The sequence below is a fragment of the Bos indicus x Bos taurus genome, chromosome 4 (assembly GCF_003369695.1).
Source record: "Bos indicus x Bos taurus breed Angus x Brahman F1 hybrid chromosome 4, Bos_hybrid_MaternalHap_v2.0, whole genome shotgun sequence".
Classification (NCBI taxonomy): Eukaryota; Metazoa; Chordata; class Mammalia; order Artiodactyla; family Bovidae; genus Bos; species Bos indicus x Bos taurus.
The window spans coordinates 18,597,736-18,618,106 of record NC_040079.1 but is presented as its reverse complement, the minus strand read 5'-3'; the positions used below and the strand labels follow the sequence as shown (position 1 = coordinate 18,618,106).

General features: G+C 41.2%; 1 protein-coding gene across 2 annotated transcripts in view; it reads right to left on the bottom strand.

The window, feature by feature from the left end:
- The window catches only part of DGKI (diacylglycerol kinase iota), a 517,513-nt gene that overhangs the window by 121,698 nt on the left and 375,444 nt on the right, over positions 1 to 20,371 (bottom strand). The window lies entirely within an intron of this gene.

The window sequence follows — 20,371 nt, the reverse complement described above, 5'->3', positions numbered from 1 at the left end:
CTCTTAACTGGCAAATCCCATGGATGGAGGAGCCTGGTGGGCTGCAGTCCATGGGGTCGCGAAGAGTTGGACATGACTGAGCGACTTCACTTTCACTTTTCACTTTCATGCCTCGGAGAAGGAAATGGCAACCCACTCCAGTGTTCTTGCCTGGAGAATCCCAGGGACGGGGGAGCCTGGTGGGCTGCTGTCGCTGGGGTCGCACAGAGTCAGACACGACTGAAGCGACTTAGCAGCAGCAGCAGCATGGCAGATAAAATAGAAAAAAATGAACAATTCCAAATGCCAATGAAAACCTGGAGCAACAGGAACTCTTATTGTTGGTGGGAATGCAAAATGGTAGAGCCTCTTTGGAAGACAGCTTAGCAGTTTCTTACAAATGTATACAAACCCTAACTGTATGATCCAGCAACTAAACTACTTGGCATTTACCAAGATGAGTTGAAAATTAGGCCCCCACAAAAATTTGCCCATGAATGTTCATAGCATCTTTATTTTTAACTGCTGAAACTTTGAAGCAACTGAGATGTTCTTTGATAGGTGGAAGGATAAACACAGTGGTTATCACACAACAGAACGTTATTCAGCAACAAAGAGAAGAGTTTCCGAGCCATAAAAGACAATGGAGGAAACTTAAACGTATACTGTTAGGAAAGAAGCCAGTCTGAAAAGGCCACATACTGCACAATTCCAACTATACGGAATTCTGGAAGAGGCAAATCCAAGGAGATAGCAAACAGATCAGTAGTTGCCCAGGACTTGCGGGGAGGGACTGAAGCACAGTGGGTATTTAGAGCAGTGAAGCTGTTCTGTATGACACTGTCATGGTGGACACACGTCACACCTCTGTGAAAACCCATAAAACTGTAGAACACAAGAATGAATCCTATTGTGAAGTATGGGTTTTAGTTAATAAGAATATACTACCGCTTTTGCATCAATTCTAACAATGTACCACTCTCACACAAGATGTGAACAGTTGGAGAAACTGTATTGGAGGCTGGGGGAAGGTTGAGGGGATATATGGAACTCTACTTTGACTTCATTTTTCTGTAAAACTAAAAGTTATCTAAAAGGTAATGTCTATTTCATGCATCCAACCTGGACTGGCGATCTATTTCACATATGATAATATACATGTTTCCGGGTGCTCAGGGCTGGTGCCCTGGGATGACCCTGAGGGATGGGATGGTAGGAGGGTGGGTTCAGGATGGGGAACACAGGTACAACCATGGCTGATTCATGTCAATGTATGGCAAAAGCACCACAATAGTGTAAAGTAATTAGCCTCCAATTAAAATAAAATAATAATAATAATAAATTAAGAAAAAATAAGTAATGTCTATTGATTTAAAAAAATAAAAAAATCAAGAGCAAAGAGGGAAAAAAGAAACCGTTCTGAGTTTCCCTCAGACAGATACTTTGCTGTTACCAGAGAATAATGACATACAGAAAAACAAACATTATTTGCTTTCTTAGCCCGAGTGTAACCACTATTCAAAAAATCAACAAGAAGATAAGGGGCTGGAGGGGAACATCAAGGAGGGGAGGTCGTGGACCAGAGAAAGGAAAGCCCTAAGGGAGGACGGCAGGGCACACCTAAATCTTTCCATGTTACCTCATTAGTTCTGAATGTGTCAGGGTTATCAGGGCACGAAAATTCTAACTTGATGGCTGATGATAATTAGACAGAATGAGTTGGCAATAGTTCAATCCAATTTTCTCCCTGCATACCACAGGTTTATCGTACAACAACCTGTCATTGTTACCTGCCCACTGTTCACCTAGAACCAAGAGGGGAAATTAATGGGCATATTAGCATTCAAAAGGAAACATAACACCCTGAGACGCTTCCATCCCACTGTGTGGTGCCTGGGTCTGTCAAAGGTTTCACAACCCCCGGTGCTCGTGATGAAAAATGATCCTAGAGTTTGAACTTCACGGCTTGAGCTGAACCGAGTCCTCTCCCCAGTTAATTTAAAATGTCATCCATAAGATAAAAGTCACTACGCAGTTTCCATTGCATTTGATTTGATGATGATATTTTGAAGATGTGCTTTTCAGAAAACAGCAGGTTCTCTACCAATCTGGGTTTCAAACTACAGGTCAAATTCTGCTCTTTATTCTGATGGTCTACAACCTAAGAAGACCATCCAAGGAATAGGCAAGTCACTTTTCTTTTTAAATACTCTGGCAGTATTTAAAATCTTAAATAACGACTTATGGTATTCATCTTCATTTAATTTGGCAAACTTGTATTGTATATATAAGGGATTGTGCCAAAATATTTTTCAGGTCTACAAATCATACACTTAACTAGTCAACAAACAAGTTTTAAGGATTTTCTCATGCCAGAGACAGTCTTGTGCCAGATTCCCATGCCAGGAGTTGGGCATACAATACCAAGAAAGACACACTTCCTGCCCTCAAGGCGTTATAGGAGAGTGGGAAAAGGGGGGTGATATAAAGACAGCCTCCTGATGACACACACTGTACCAAGAATGCTGACAGCCAAGGACCAAGTGCATTTAGGACCACAGTGCAGGATCTACTCCCCTAAGGAGTTATTTCCCAAGTAAAGAAAACAGTGACATTTGACAGAGGACACAAGAGTTTTTCTAGACAAAAGGACTTCTCTAAATCTTAGATCATCCTTAGACTCTAAGAAACCACGGCATGAAAAGCAGCAAATGCTCAGGACTGGGGAAGTTAGGGAGGTGCAGAGTAAAAAGGGCTGAGGCCACGGTCAGAGGTTGATTTGTTTATGTTAAGGAGCTGGCACTTTATTCTCAAAAGGATTGGCAGATGAGCAAAGGTTTGCAGCACAAAATGGTTTCAGATTGACACTGACTAAAGTGGGGCTTAATGTTGCCCTCAACTTGACTAAACTTTGGACAAGCTTCTTCCTGACTGAATGGCCCTGATCTCCCATTTGCAGAGTATATTATTTAAAAAAAAAAATTATGTATTTATTTGGCTGCGCTGGGTCTTAGCTGTGACATGCCAAATCTAGTTTCCTGACCAGAGATCGAACCTGGATTCCCTACATTGGGAGTGCAGAGTCTTAGCTACTGGACCTTCAGCAAAGTCCCCAGTACTTACTTTAGAAAACTTGCTGCTGCTGCTGCTGCTAAGTCACCTCAGTTGTGTCCGACTCTGTGTGACCCCAGAGACAGCAGCCCACCAGGCTCCCCTGTCCCTGGGATTCTCCAAGCAAGAACACTGGAGTGGGTTGCCATTTCCTTCTCCAGGCCATAAAAGTGAAAAGTGAAATTGAAGTCACTCAGTCGTGTCTGACTCCTAGCGACCCCATGGATTGCAGCCTACCAGGCTCCTCCGGCCATGGGATTTTCCAGGCGAGAGTACTAGAGTGGGGTGCCATTGCCTTCTCCATAGAAAACCTGCAGTTATTAAATTCTTTCTCTGCCCTTTTGAGAGGTAAATCTTTTCCCAGCTATCTGCTGGTTCTACAACGCTGGACGTCATTTCCAAAAATCAACCCTGGATGTCATTCCCTAAGACTCTGGGACCCGTCTCTTTGAAATGTAATTGTTGGAGACTTCTTTGGTAATCCAGTGGTTAGGACTCTGTGCTTCCGCTATAGGGTGCCCAGGTTCGAGCCCTGGTTAGGGAACTGCGATTCCACAGGTCATGTGACGTGGCCAAAAAATAACAAAAAATAAAAGAACAAGATGAGTTTAAAAAAAACAACCCTGGAAACAGATACATGAAAAATAAACCAATAAAAAAGAAATGTAATCATCCATGAAAAAGAGTACTCCTGTTTCCAGCCTCAACAGGTGGCTAATAAGCGACAATTAGCAAACACAGACAGCCTAATCAAATTGACTCAAGTCCTCCAGTATTTTTCCACTTGTTCACCCCAGTTCTTGAAAAGTCTCGGTCTTTTGTTCCAGCAGAGTTCACTTTCTTTCCCCACTGCCATTGTCTTGCCCCCTGTTGCAATAGTCTTGAGTAAAGTCTTCCTTGGCTGTTTAACTTTTCTGTGCAATTTTTCTTTGACAACATATTAGAGAATCCTTTGGCAATATGGGAGGCAAATTAATGGAAGACAAGGTGAGTGGCAGGAAGGTGAGTTAGGAAGCTAAAGCAGTAAATGAAGTGAGAAATGCTAGAGTCTGGAACAGAGGAGGGACAGTAAAGGTTAGAGAGAGACACATGAAGGAGATATTACAAATTAGCTCCATAATCAACTGGATGGTGAGAAAGGAACCAGGTGATGTAGAGTGGACATGGCACTTACAACCTTATCACACACTTGGTGACAACACGGAAGACTGGGGCCTGCTGAGCTAGAGGGAGGGTGGGAAAACCAAGAAGGCAGGAGAGAGGGAGGCTGGGAAGGGAGAGAGAGTAGAAATAACATAAAAGTAAGTGGCCCTTGGAAAGATGGTTGATAAGAAGCACTTATAAATGCCTCAAAGGCAACTGATAACACCTAAAATATCTGAAACGGACTTCAGAGTTAGAATGTAGTTACAGGCAGAATTGGGGAAAAGAATATTCTCAAGTCTGGAGAATGAAAAGCAGGTAGGGGGCTTCCCTCATAGCTCAGTTGGCAAAGAATCCACCTGCAATGCAGGAGACCCTGGTTCAATTCCTGGGTCAGGAAGATCCGCTGGAGAAGGGATAGCCTACCCATTCCAGTATTCTTGGGCTTCCCTTATTCTTGGGCTTCCCTTGTGGCTCAGCTGGTAAAGAATCCACCTGCAATGTGGGAGACGTGGGTTCGATACCTGGGTTGGGAAGATCCCCTGGAGAGACAACAGCTACCCACTCCAGTATTCTGGCCTGGAGAATTCCAAGGACTGTATAATCCATAAGGTCGCAAAGAGTCAGACACGACTGAGCAGCTTTCACTTTCAGAGTAAGGGGGGAGGGAAGGGGAGATTGTCATTCCCCAGACATCCACCCAAGGCTCAGACCATGTCATCTCAGGAACTAAGAGTCACTGATTCTTTTCTTCTTATCTTTCCAGTCATCAGCATACAGCACATGATGAATGGAGAAGAATAAGTAAGAAAGAGAAGTTCAGAAAAAAAAAAAAAAGACATTGAAGCAGTTTTCTGAAGAGATGAAAGGGGTCAGGGAGAATGCAACTCAATCAAGGCTAATATGTTTAACATTGCATGAGCTTTCTTTTTTCCTACTTTGGATAAATGTGGTTCATGTATTACTGCTAAATGGAGTAGGAAATGGCAGCCCATTTCCAATATTCTTGCCTGGAAATCTCCACAGACTAAAAAGCCCAGCAGGCTACAGTTCATGGGGTCATAGAGAGTTGGACACAACTGAGAGACTGAACACATTGTAATAATCCAGGAGCAAATAAAGGGAAAAGGCCCAGCGTGTTTAGTCACTCAGTCATGTTCAACTCTTTGCGACCCCCTGGACAGTAGCCCGCCAGGCTCCTCTGTCCATGGGGATTTTCCAGGCAAGAATACTGGAGTGGGTTGCCATGCCCTCCTCCAGGGGGGTCTTCCTAACCCAGGGATCAAACCTAGGTCTCTCGCATTGCAGGCAGATGCTTTATCATCTGAGCCACCAGGGAAGCCCAAAAGTCCCAAACGGCCTTCTAATTAATAATAGAAACCAAAGGTCAAGGTCAAACAGTTCTAGAAAATGTCATATCTTCCAACGCAATCTGAAAGTTTACTGACAATGATGTAAAGTTCTATTTTTGATGAAAGGAATTTCATTTCAATGAAGATTTCTAATGTCTGATACAATGAAATTCTAGTACAACAAGGTGGTTTATAAAATTCCTTGGAATGCACTGCCAGTGTTAAATATGACAGATGCATTTAACTGTAAGGTTCTGGAAGGCGCCTGACAAGGACACTGGAAAATACTGTAATTTTTGTCCAGGTACGTTCATTCGGAAGGTAATATTTGCAAAATTCCTGGATACAGGGAAGAATCGCCACTGATAATTTACTGCCAGCACTCTAGTATTTAGGAGGGAGGGCTTCTCTTGTAGCTAAGTTGGTAAAGAATCTACCTGCAATGAGGAAATCCAGGTTCAATTCCTGGGTCGGGAAGATGCCCTGGAGAAGGAAATGGCAACCCGCTCCAGTATTCTTGCCCGGAGAATCCCATGGACAGAGCACTACAGTCCACGGGGTTGCAAGAGCTGGACACAGCTTAGGGACTAAACCACCACCAAATACTTAACAGTGACACAAAAATGCTGGCTACATGGTTTGGCTATCCTAATACATGTGAAAATCAAGATGGAACATTAAGTGTTCAGAAGCAAGGATTCATAACCATACTCAAAATGTAAATACTGAACTCAAAATGATGTTTAGAGACACTGGTTCACATCTCTTTCACAAGTTTAACATGCTACTGTCCATTACACATGATGGTGATGGGCAAGGTCACTGACAGATGCTGAAGGAACATTCAGTCATGCAGCTCTGAACCGAGCTGACTGGAAACACGTGAAGAATTAGTCACAGAAGATGCCCTAAACTCTGTTGTAGAGGCCCAAGTCTCTTTGTGGAAGCAAAGAGTAAACATGCAGTCAACCGCCATGGAGCAACGTGAACTATGGTGGCCTAAAGGAAAACACACTGCCAGCATCTGACAACCAGGGAACACTCCAGTTCTGCTTATCAGTGACTCCGGAAGGAAAGCAGTGCACCAGGGATTTGGGAAGCCCAGTAAGAATTAAAGAGCGCTTTCCACCAGTAGGAACTTGGAAGGCCTGAAGCTTTTATCTATGTAACGAGCAAATAAAAGTGTGGTTCTGAATCAATCTGCAAAGAGGTGATTTTCAGACCAGCATACATTTCTGTCCTTGGTTCTGTTCAGTTCAGTATCTTTACCCATAAACTGGATCAACATACAGAAGAAATATCCAACTTGCTGAGGATCAAACTATCATGCTATCTCTGACTACAATGTTTGGCTAGAAATAGCCTGAAATTTATATTACCCTGTGTTTAAGTTTCCAGTTTTAATTAGTCAAATTCCAAATGGAGAATTATTTAGCCTGACAGTAGTTTGGGCAAACAGAACCTTTAAGAAAAGGTCAGCATTAACATTTTAGTCTTCTATTTTCCTTAGCTCATTCTGAAACATCTAAAGAAAGCAATTAGCTTATATTCCAATACCCTGAATTTGGAATAGCTGGGAGGTTGGGCTTTCTAGGTGGCTCAAGTGGTAAAGAATCTACTTGCCAATGCAAGAATCTCAGGAGACTTGGGTTCACTCCCTGAGTCAGGAAGATTCCCTGGAAGAAGAAATGGCAACTTATTCCAGTATCCTTGCTAGGATAATCCCAGGGACAAAGGAGCCTGGCTGGCTACAGTCTGTGGGGTCACAAAGAGTCGGATACGACTGAGTATGCAAGCACAGGCCAAAAGATACTACAAAGAGAGAAACTTGGAGGTTAGTGATGCATGAGCCTAATTTCTAGTACCAAGACCAGTTTGGTACATAGTAAGTGTTCAATAAATAGCTGTCACATGAAGTGAATGAATGGACTCAAGGATTTGGGTGTGGGGGTGGTTATGTCCTGGTCTTAGTTCAAAAGCAGGTGCCAGGTTATGCAAACAATATGGTGATTTCAGAACAGATATGTTTCCCACACTGGCCCCTCAGGTCCGTGATGGACCTGAAGCCCTCATTCTCTCAGCTGCTCAAAGTGCTTGCTCTGCTGACAGTTCACAGCCGAGTCCCTCTCTAAGAAGAACATGACCTCACTCACAGCTTGCTTCCTCCCCGCAGACAGCCTGAATGCTTGCCAATAACCCTTGCCTCATTTGGGACCATTCTAAACGGCCATCCCAGGTTCAAATGTCCATGCGGGAGTGCTCTGTTACAGTCGCATCAGGGCTCGGTTTGTTCCTTGGCCCAGTTCTACTGCTCGCTTTCCACATTCATTCTCCTCTTGGAGCGTCTCCAGTAAACCTCCTACACATTAAGCTCAAAAGTCTCAAAGTGTGTTTCCCAGGGAACCCAACCAAGAACAAGAACTATGATCCCAAATTTCTTTCTGAAAGCACATTTCTTTTAGTGCACAGCTATGTCTTTACAACGAAGGGGAACTGTGTATTAGAAGGTGTACTGGGTTAGGAGAGAGAAGAAGTAAATTCTTATTAAAATCCTGTTGCAGCTACATGAGCCTGTGTGAGGCCACCGCTGGAAGTGTCCCTGTAACAGTGACCATTGGACAGTGTATGCAACAGCACTCTGTAAACTATGAAGCCTAATGAAGACTCTTAAGTGTTATTTATTATTAAATATTATAATAAGAGTGGTGACTCTGCTGTGGCAAACACCACACCACCCACACGTTAACATGATGAATGAAAAAGTAATAAGTCCATACAAAGCTCTTAGAAGAAAGTCTTCAAAAAGAAATGTAACAACTGTCTGAGTTCATATACCAGAGTTGATGACCTGGGAAGGTAACAACAAAACAGACTAAGTTTTTCTATAAGCAGTGAGAATTAGTGATTATTTGCCTCTGTGTGTGGGGGTGGGGGGGTGGGGGTGGGTACACAGGATAAACCAGCCAAAAGGAAAAATATTCCTTTGGGCAAGACTTAAGAATATACTTCCAAATGATGGTTCTCAAAATGGCAAGAACCTAACAGAAGAGATTAAGAAGAGGTGGCAAGAATACACAGAAGAACTATTCAAAAAAGGTCTTAGAGCCTGGGATAACCTTGATGGTGTGGTCACTCATTATAGCCAGACATCTTGGAGTGTGAAGTTAAGTGGGCCTTAGGAAGAATGATTACGAACAAAGCAAGTGGAGGTGATGGGATTATACATATTTAAATCTTAAAAGATGATGCTAATGTACTGTACTCCACATGACAGCAAATTTGGAAAACTCAGCAGTGGTCACAGGACTGGAAAAGGTCAGTTTTCATTGCAATCCCAAAGAAAGGCAATGCCAAAGAATGTCCAAACTACCATACAACTGTGCTCATTTCACATGCTAGCAAAGTAATGTTCAAAATCCTTCATGCTAGGCTTCAACAGTATGTGAACTGAGAACATTCAGATGTACAAGCTGGATTTAGAAAAGGCAGAGGAACTTGAGAACAAATTGCCAACAATCACTGGATCATAGAAAAAGCAAGGGAATTCCTAAAAAAATATCGACTTCTGCTTCATTGACTATGCTAAAGCCTTTGACTGTGTGGATCACAACAAAATGGGGAAGGTTCTTAAAGAGATGTGAATATCTGACCACCTTACCTGCCTCCTGAGAAACCTGTATGCAGGTCAAGAAGCCACAGTTAGAACTGGACATGGAACAACAGACAGGTTCCAAATTAGGAAAGGAGTATGTCAAGGCTGTATATTGTCACCCTGCTTATTTAACTTATATGCAGAGTACCTCATGCAAAATGCCAGGCTGGATGAATCACAAGTTGGAATCAAGATTGTCAGGAGAAATATCAACAACTTCATATATGGTAACACTCTAATGGCAGAAAGTGAAGAGGAACTAAAGAGCCTCTTGATGAAGGTGAAAGAGGAGAGTGAAAGAGCTGGCTTAAAACTTAATGTTCAAAAAACTAAGATCGTGGCATCTGGTCCCATTACTTCATGGCAAATAGAAGGGAGGAAAATGGTAACGATGACAGATTTTATATTCTTGGGCTCCCAAATCACTGTGGACAGTGACTGTAGCCACAAAATTAAAAGATGCTTGCTTCTTGGAAGGAAAGCTATGACAAACCTTGACAGTTTATTAAAAAGCAGAGACATCACTTTGCTGACAAAGGTGCATCTAGTCAAAGCTATGGTTTTTCCAGTAGTGATGAACAGATGTGACAGATGAACCATAAAGAAGGCTGGGCACCAAAGGATTGATGCTTTTGAACTGCGGTGTTGGAGAAGATTCTTGAGGGTCCCTTGGACAGCAAGGAGATCAAACCAATCAATTTTTAAGGAAATCAACTCTGAATATTCATTGGAAGGAATGATGCTGAAGGTCTAATACTCGGGTTACCTTATGGAAAGAGCCGACTCATTGGAAAACACTGTGATGCTGGGAAAGATTGAGGGCGGGAGAATGGGGTGACCAAGGATGAGATGGTTGGATGGCATCATCGACTCAATGAACAAGAGTTTGAGCAAATTCCAGCAGACAGTGAAGCCTGGCATGCTACAGTCCATGGGGTTGCAAAGAGTCAGACATGACTTAAGAACTGAAAAACAATAATATCAACACTTTAGGTTACTTCCTTGTCTGAGACCTAACATCATTAGCATCTAATAAAGCAAAGCTCTGGAAACTTCTCACTTTCTTGTAAACAAAGCAAGGCTTTGGATCATAAACAAGGTTAGATAACGAAGGGGATTATATTCAAAATAAGATTATTATCCTTCAGTCTAATATCCCCTTGGCATCTGAGTCTTGGAAGACAAGGAGTGCACTCATGTATAAGCCAAGAAGATCCCCAGAAACTGACAATTCAGGGTTTCGGTGCTTTCAAAAAGCCAAGGAGTTCAAGGTTCCAAATTTACCATATGGCTTGGCATTCCTCCCAGGCCACTCACTCTACAGCTCTTCAAGTGACTATTTCAAATTCTTTTTTCCCTTGACCACTGACACACTTCCCTTCCCTACCGTTAACTTGCTTGCTTCTTATGTCACTGAGAAAATAAAAGTAATCAGAATATAACTCCTTCCTCTTCTTGGTACCAAATCCCCGACCTACATGCCTCTGCGCCTACTCCTCTGTCTTCCCTTGTATCCTCTGGGGGACTTGCCCCATCCCTCTGCTGTGCACTGGACCCCATTTTTGGATACTCCAAGGCATCACTCCTGCACCTGGCCCTCTCTATCCTGATTCAAGTTCTCACTCTCTCCTGGACTGGCCCATGAGCACACACACCAGCCTATGGAGCTGAACTAGCTTAGAAATCAGAAAACAAAACAAAAAAAATCCTCCCTTGATTCCATATCTAGCCCCCATTCCATTTCTCTTCTTTCCATTTAAACAGTTCAGAAGGGTGATCTACATGGAAGCAATTCCTTTGCTCCCACTTGCACCTGGATCTACTCCATTCAGCTTCTTTCCTCTACAACCTCTTGTGAGGTTACTAATAACCAGCCTTTACTCAAATCCAATGGCCAGTTCATAGCGCGCATCACCCTCCACCTCCACAGAGCATTTGACACCACTGTCACTCTTCTTTTATAAAATAAAAGAATTTATTTCTCTCTTGGCCTTCAACTGACAAGCGCTCCAGTTTTTGGATTTTGCTAGCTCACTCTGTGCTCCTTGGCTCCACTTGGGTCTTCTAGATCAGCCCCACCTCTACGCACCAAGTTGAAAGTGAAAGTGCAAGTTGCTCTTTGTGACCCCATGGACTTTACAGTCCATGGAATTCTCCAGGTCAGAATACTGGAGTGGGTAGCCTTTCCCTTCTCCAGGGGATTTTTCCAACCCAGGGATTGAACCCAGATCTCTCGCATTGCAGGTGGATTCTTTACCAGCTGAGCCACAAAGGAAGCCCAAGAATACTGGGATGGGTAGCCTATCCCTTCTCCAGCAGATCTTCCTGACCCAGGAATCGAACCAGGCCCTCCTGCATTGCAGGCAGATTCTTTACCAACTGAGCTATTGCTGAGGTCAAAGTCTCAGAGGCATCCTTGAATTACAGTTTCCTCCTACATGGTGCAGCTAAACCCTCATATGATCTTACCAGCATTATCTCCAAAATAGACACCAATTCTGCTGCTTTAACTTCCCTCAACTTTCAGCATGCATATCTTGGAATATCCTGTAGGTCTTGTATCTGGTGCCCTGAATTCTACTTCCACAATCAAGCAGTCAATTCTCCACTCAGCAGCCAGAACTATTTAGTATTAGTACAGACATGTGAAACTTCTTCTCAAATAATTTCTGGACCTTCTCATTACATTCTGAATAAAACCTGAAGCCTCTCCATAGCCTACAAGCCCCCTTCATGAGCCAGCCCATTCTACAACTTCAAAACCTTTCTCTACAACTTCAAAACCTTTCTCTACAACTTTGTACCTTTCTCTACCCAACTAACGAGATACCAGCCACATGGATTTCCTTGTACCTTAAGTAGTTCAAAGGTGTTCGCATCACAGGACCTTAGCACTGGCGACTCCCTCTGCCCAGAGACACTCTTCCCTCAGATACCCTGGTGTGCATTCAACCTTTACTTTCATATCTCTGCTTAAATGCCACCTTTTCAGAAAGTCTCTCTCTGATCACCTTAGCAAAAACAGGATCCTATATCACTTTCTCTATTTCCCCTGATAGAATTTACTGATGTATTATACAGTTTATTCACTTATCTGTCTCTCAAATGGAGTATAAGCCATATGAGGGCACGCACTTTTCAGTATCCCCGTCATCTGAAATATGGTAAGTAGCCAATAAATATTGGGTTGGCCAAACTGTTCTTTTGGGGTTTTTCCTTAAGATCTTACAGAAAAACCTAAATGACCTTTTCAGCCAATCTAATACAAGCTGAACTTATGAACGGATGATTTATTTGGAGGGTTGAGGAAGATTCAAAAACAGAAACTTGTTCAACAAACCAGAGTCTGGTAACTTCAGAGAATGTCAGTTTAAATATAAAAAAGCATTTGAGACAGTGCTGCTGAAGATTTAAAAACAAATACGCTATTAAAAATATTTTATAAAAGAAAACAACTACTCCTAAAAAAAATAAGAAGCATAGTGACTAAATAAGTATCAGAATGTGAGACCCTTAGACATTTTCCTTAAGTGTTTTGGACCTCAGTTTCTGTATACATGTGCTTCTCTGGTGGCTCAGATGGTAAAGCATCTGCCTGCCAATGCAAGGGACCTGGGTTTGATCCCTGGGTCGAGAGGGAAGATCCCCTGGAGATGGGAATGGCTACCAACTCTAGTATCATTGCCTGGAGAACTCCATGGATGGAGGAGCCTGGTGGGCTATACAGTCCACGGGGTTGCAAAGAGTTGGATACAACTGAGCGACTAACACACACATTTTTTATTAAGGGTAAATAGAAGATACAGACAGGAGATACGGTAGAACAGTAAAGGAAACTAAACACAAAGCTCTTGAGTAAATTTCAACTCATGAAAATAGAAATAAGCATAAACACTGGCAAAGGAATGGACAGTGTCCTTCAAGGGACCGACTGACATCATTTAACTCGTCAGACAGATTGCAAAATGGAACATCTACATCCACCAAATGGAGGTCTAATCTCCACTGAACAAGCCTGATGTCAACTTGTTAAATGAGGGGGAAAGATTCAATTTTAGATGAAGCAATCGATAGGGGGAAAAATCCATGTTCTTAGCAAACTCAAAGCAAAATGCACAATGCATTTTGACACTTGCAATCACTACAATGAATGATGTTGGAGCTTTAAAAACTTTCCTAAGTAAACACATCGGGAGGAAAAATTCTCAGTCCTGTGTAATTTCTATAGGGCTAAACACTTATCATGATACAGTATGTTCTGAGGAAATACGGAGTTTAACCACTGCATTTAGAAGATAAGACAACTGAAGCCTAAAGAAGGTGAATGCACTGCCCAAGGTTATTCAACTAATTAGTGGTTAGCCTGGCTTTTGTTATTCTTGCTTATGTAGTCCATCTCTTCCTGCAGTTATTTAAATGTTGTTTACTAAGGAAACAGACACATAGTGTTTCCATGGCTCTATCATAATCCTCATCTTATGAGGAAAAGCTCCTGCAAGTCAGGGATTATTTCTGCTTTTCTTTCTCCACCACTGTTTGCTTAGTGAAGCCACTCAATACATGTGTACTGAATAAATGACATTGTAATATTACATGTCCTGATTTCATCTCGCAGTACCTGGCACTTAGGGCGAGATCCAGCATATAACTGACACAAATGGATAGTTTTTGGAAGCATGGATGCCTCGATTTGTGAATGGCTCCAGCATTTTGGCATGTTTATCAAAGGCAAGTGAGTCAAACATAAAAACTGGAAACAATAAAAAAAATCCAACGATCCACATTCTCCTGTTTTGAAGATGAGTGAAATATTGTGACTCACAAAGAATGGCACGGGGAATGGAAAAAGACAGTAACTTTACAGTGGAGAAACCTGGCCCATACAACCTACCAGGAGATCAGGTTACCATCACCAGGCATGTCGTGTGGGCATCAGGTAACCCCTGATGTGATGGGGAAGAGTACTTTACCTCTGCAGGGTTCTTTCCCAAAACCTATGACTCTAATCTAATTATAAGTAAAACAACAGAGGAAACCATAATAGGCGATACTGTGCAGGACACTGGCCTGTATTCCTCAAGACAAGCAACGTCATGGGAGATGGGTGGGGAGGAAAGGCAGAAACTGTCAGAGACCAGGGGTGACTGGGGAGCCAAGCCAACCCAAGGCACATGGTATCCTGGATTAGATTCCAGAACAGGAAGCCCTGGGATTAGTTAACAGTAATAAAGCAATATCAGTTTCTTTGACAAATACACTATAAAAATATAAAATGTTTAACAACAAGAAAAACTGGGTAAGAGGTACACAGGAATTCCTAGTACTATCCTTGTAACTTTTGCATAAATCTAAAATTATTCAAAAGTAAAGTTTGTTTTTAAATATTTTGTGATGGATAACAGTTGATGCACTTAAGGAAATGTATAGGGACTTAAGAGAGTTTGTAGATATCTGACCTGATCTCTAAATGAGGATTTCATAGGTAGAAATATCTGGCCATCACAGCCATCCACAAAAAAGTAAATCAAACGGTTACTTATATTTTCTTCCTATAATACACGCTAGTGTTTCAATCCTCTTTTTGAAGTGAGTTGGAAGGTGGCAATGATGTGTGCAATTTGGTGAGAAGATACATAAAAACAGGGCAGCAGCTCTGAGACTGACTTCCAGAGCTGTAGATTGAAGGGCAATGCCACAGCAGCGTCTTTCATAACAGCAACCCCAACAATCATAGTTACCATTTTGGGAAAACTTGCTAATGTTGCCAGGCTGTGCAGCATGGGTTTCATATACAACATTACATTTAACCCTCAGCACCCTAAGAGGCTGCAATTATATTCCCATTTGAGAGATGAGACATTTGGTCATCAGTAAAATTACTCTGTCAAGGTTGCAAGCAAGATGCAAACCCAAACATTTCAAGTCTTTTACTAAATCATTAAACAGAAGTTGAGGAAAGTCCCTTAGGACAACTGCCTAAATATTTAACTAGCCATAATAAGTCAGATAATATACTGATATATTATAACTATATAGATATACTAAATTATAAATGGTCAGATAATACCCATTGTACTGGATGCTGTTTGTAAAAGGGTGGTTGAACATTGTATTTTATATACAAAAATGTTAGCACCTTCAACCTTTATAGGCTACATCTGTTTTCAATTAGTTTCAAACTGATTTTTACTTTTGTGTTTAGGCCCTAGAATCATATGAATCATCATGGCCGTTCAAACAGGCAGAGTAAACTGAAGCCAGAAGTAGAGTTTAGTCAGCTTACCAGAGACAGAGTTAGATCTTGGCCAGTATCAAGTTATTCTAAATACCAACCTATATGCCATGTGTCAATGAAACTTTTTATACTGAGAAATATAAGAAATTAAAAAAAAAACTGTTTATCCTTTGCTTAGACTATACGATTATATGCTTTATTAGGACTCATTTATATACTTCATTCAGATTATGGAGTGAGTTTCTGCTCTAATTATTATAGCCTTACCTTAAGAGTTTTTTTTTTTTTTTTTTTTTTTTTAAGATGACCACTTTCTCTTTATGTTCTAATTCATGTTGAATAGAATTTCCTCTCTTGGACATCATAACCATTATCCTGAGGATTAATAATTCATAAATCCAGGGTAAAAGACTTTAACTGTTATAAGTAAGTCTGAAATTTATCAACAAGGGCAGAGGGAGAGACCGGCAAAAACTCTACCTCTTTGTATTGTTATATTTTAAAGGAGAAGCTGCCAGGTGAGTTGGGGCTAATGGCAAAGGGATAGGAAGTATTTAAAATACTATAGCCAATTTTCTTTTTTTTTTAATTTAAATTTATTTATTTTAATTGGAGGCTAATTACTTTACAATATTGTATTGGTTTTGCCATACATCAACATGAATCCGCCATGGGTGTACATGTGTTCCCCATCCTGAACCCCCCTCCTACCTCCCTCCCCATACCATCCCTCTGGGTCATCCCAGTGCACCAGCCCCAAGCATCCTGTATCCTGCATTGAACCTGGACTGGCAATTCGTTTCTTATATGATATTATACATGTTTCAATGCCATTCTCCCAAATCATCCCACCCTCTCTGTCTCCCACAGAGTCCAAAAGACTATTCTATACATCTGTGTCTCTTTTGCTGTCTTGTATACAGGGTTATCATTCAGTTCAGTTCAGTCACTCAGTCGTGTCCGACTCTTTGCGACCCCATGAATCGTAGCACACCAGGCCTCCCTGTCCATCACCAACTCCCAGAGTTCACTCAGACTCATGTCCACCGAGTCAGTGATGCCATCCAGTCACCTCATCCTCTGTCATCCCCTTCTCCTCCTGCCCCCAATCCCTCCTAGCATCAGAGTCTTTTCCAATGAGTCAACTCTTCGCATGAGGTGGCCAAAGTACTGGAGTTTCAGCTTTAGCATCATTCCTTCCAAAGAAATCCCACGGCTGATCTCCTTCAGAATGTTATTGTTACCATCTTTCTAAATTCCATATATATGCATTAGTATACTGTACAGAATACATTAGTATTCTGGCTTACTTTACTCTGTATAATAGGATCCAGTTTCATCCACCTCATTAGAACTGATTCAAATGTATTCTTTTTAATGGCTGAGTAATACTCCATTGTGTATATGTACCACAGCTTTCTTATTCATTAATCTGTTGATGGAGATCTAGGCTGCTTCCATGTCCTGGGTATTATAAACAGTGCTGCGATGAACATTGGGGTACACATGTTTCTTTCAATTCTGGTTTCCTCGGTGTGTATACCCAGCAGTGGGATTGCTGGGTCATAAGGTAGTTCTATTTCCAGTTTTTTAAGGAATCTCCACACTTTTATCCATAATGGCTGTACTAGTTTGCATTCCCACCAACAGTGTAAGAGGGTTCCCTTTTCTCCACACCCTCTCCAGCGTTTATTGCTTGTAGACTTTTGGATAGCATCCATTCTGACTGGCGTGAAATGGCTTCCCCTAAAGTCAGGAACAAGACAAGGGTGTCCACTTTCATCACTACTATTCGACATAGTTTTGTAAGTTTTGGCCACAGCAATCAGAGCAGAAAAAGAAATAAAAGGAATCCAAATTGGAAAAGAAGAAGTAAAACTCTCACTGTTTGCAGATGACATGATCCTCTACATAGAAAACCCTAAAGACTCCACCAGAAAATTACTAGAGCTAATCAATGAATATAGTAAAGTTGCAGGATGTGAAATCAACACACAGAAATCCCTTGCATCCTATACACTAATAATGAGAATATAGAAAGATAAATTAAGGAAACAATTCCATTCACCATTACAATGAAAAGAATAAAATACTTAGGAATATATCTACCTAAAGAAACTAAAGACCTATACATAGAAAACTATAAAACACTAGTGAAAGAAATCAAAGAGGACACTAATAGATGGAGAAATATACCATGTTCATGGATCGGAAGAATCAATATAGTGAAAATGAGTATACTACCCAAAGCAGTCTATAGATTCAATGCAATCCCTATCAAGCTACCAACAGTATTTTTCACAGAGCTAGAACAAATAATTTCACAATTTGTATGGAAATACAAAAAACCTCGAATAGCCAAAGCAATCTTGAGAAAGAAGAATGGAACTGGAGGGATCAACCTGTCTGACTTCAGGCTCTACTACAAAGCTACAGGCATCAAGACATATGGTACTCACACAAAGACAGAAATATAGATCAATGGAACAAAATAGAAAGCCCAGAGATAAATCCACACACCTATGGGTACCTTATCTTTGACAAAGGTACCTTTGACAAAGGAGGCAAGAATATACAATGGAGAAACGACAATCTCTTTAACAAGTGGTGCTGGGAAAACTGGTCAACCACTTGTAAAAGAATGAAACTACAACACTTTCTAACACCATACACAAAAATAAACTCAAAATGGATTAAAGATCTAAACGTAAGACCAGAAACTATAAAACTTCTAGAGGAGAACATAGGCAAAACACTCTCCAACATACATCACAGCAGGATCCTCTATGACCCACCTCCCAGAATATTGGAAATAAAAGCAAAAATAAACAAATGGGACCTAATTAAAATTAAAAGCTTTTGCACAACAAAGGAAACTATAAGCAAGGTGAAAAGACAGCCTTCTGAATGGGAGAAAATAATACCAAATGAAGCAACTTACAAAGAACTAATCTCAAAAATATACAAGCAACTCCTGCAGCTCAATTCCAGAAAAATAAACAACCCAATCAAAAAATAGCCAATTTTCTCTATGCCAAAATAAGCATAGTCATTAAAAGGACTGCCATTCTGTGATTATCATAGAGTCCTGCCTTACAGAGAGACGCAAGGCTTTGTAAGACAACAAACATCTGAGTTTATAATCTAATATAAATAATAAGCCAGACACATGAGCAAAATTCTATTAAACAGTAAAGGCAAACAGCCACATGCTATCTGGATGAATCACTTGGTGTATAATCAAAAAAGGGAACTAATTTTTTAAACCAGTAATGTAGGATTGCTCTAGTTTAGACTTCGATGTTGATGATAAATGAACAACTGAAGTGGGAATCACCCATTTTGTTCTTCTAGGATGCAGGTCAGAGCACCTTCCTAGAGTCCCTTTTATCTCAATGTGTTCTCTGTATTTCACTTTATTAACGCTTCTGAAATAACCTATTTTGGTATGTACTGCACATTTAGATTTGAACTTGTTTTTCCCCTTTGTATTCAATTTGAACTGTTGGTCTCCCTATGCATCTGTAGTCTCTTGCAAGTTGGGGCCAGGGAAAAAGGGTGAGAGTGAATAAGAATAAATTCACAAATCCCCAAGGACAAACTTCCTTGAACAACTGCAACTAAGAAGCATCATCACCATTTATTAAAAATAGAATGACTGAGTTGGTCACTTTTACTTCTAATATGTTGTTCTCCTCAAATCTTTAGAATGAGATAATGCTTTAATTCCCTCTCTGAGCGTTTTTTTGTTCTTTGGGGTCCCAAGATACGGCTGAATTTATTGGGCTTATATTTATACCACATCACCTCCTTCAATTTCAGATCAGAAGTTCCCTCACAGAGATGTTTTATCACATAAGAGATGATGAGTAGAGCACTTGCCAGGAAATGTCATCTTGTAAAAACTCAAGTCACAGTTACTTCTGGCAATAGTGGACAGATAATGCCCCAGAAAAGACAGATCATTGGAATCCACAGATAAGCCTCAAATCTCATTTCAGTCAAAAAGTTCAAATATTTCCCCACTCCCAACTGACTCTCCTCAGGATTCTTCATAAGCTGCAAAACATTTCTGGCTTGAGATCCAGGATCTTTGTAATTTTTCAAACTTAAAGCTATTTGTTTAGAAGTTTGTAAGAAAACGAACATAAAACACCATTCTTTATCATTAGTAGCCTCTAAAGGTCAGTTTGGTTTACATTGTAGCCACACATCCCATTGCAAACAAATAGGTCCACCACCTTACAGGTGAACCGAGATTTTGCACTAGTCTGTAATCTCATTTACATTAGAAAATACAGTGCGCCATTGGCAGAAGGGGGAAATGCAGAAGTTCAGGGAATTGCTACTCCTTCACCTCCAAGCATTCTTACTAAAGGGAATGAGAGAGAAGGATGGAGTGAGAAGACTGGGGAGAAGCCAAAGGGTACTGATGTTTACAGAAAGGGATGAAGAGGGTTGAAGAAGATGAAGAAGCAGTGAGGGGGTGAGAGAGAAATGCCACACAGGATGCCCTGGTAGGTTCAGTGTCTGGACTATGGGGGCTGAGGGGTGGGGGTGTGGATCCATGCTCTTTGCCACACCCAGATCTCAAAGTCCCTGCCCACCCTGAGACTGTCCTGGATTTTGGGACTTCCCTCCCGTACACCCAACTCCAGAGTATAAGTTCAAGAATCAAAGATCAAAAATGTGCCCCCTACTCCATTCCTGCCAGTTTTAACTATCTGCATCTTCTACACCTGCAGGTAGGTCCATACTTGGAGACAGTTTGAGTTTTAGTTCATAAATCTCAGGTTCTACACAACACTTCTTTCTCTCCGCTGGCATCCCTATCTGTGCCCTTGGATACTGGCCCTCATCTTCTCCAACTTCACTGCACTTGACTATCAGCTCCCACAG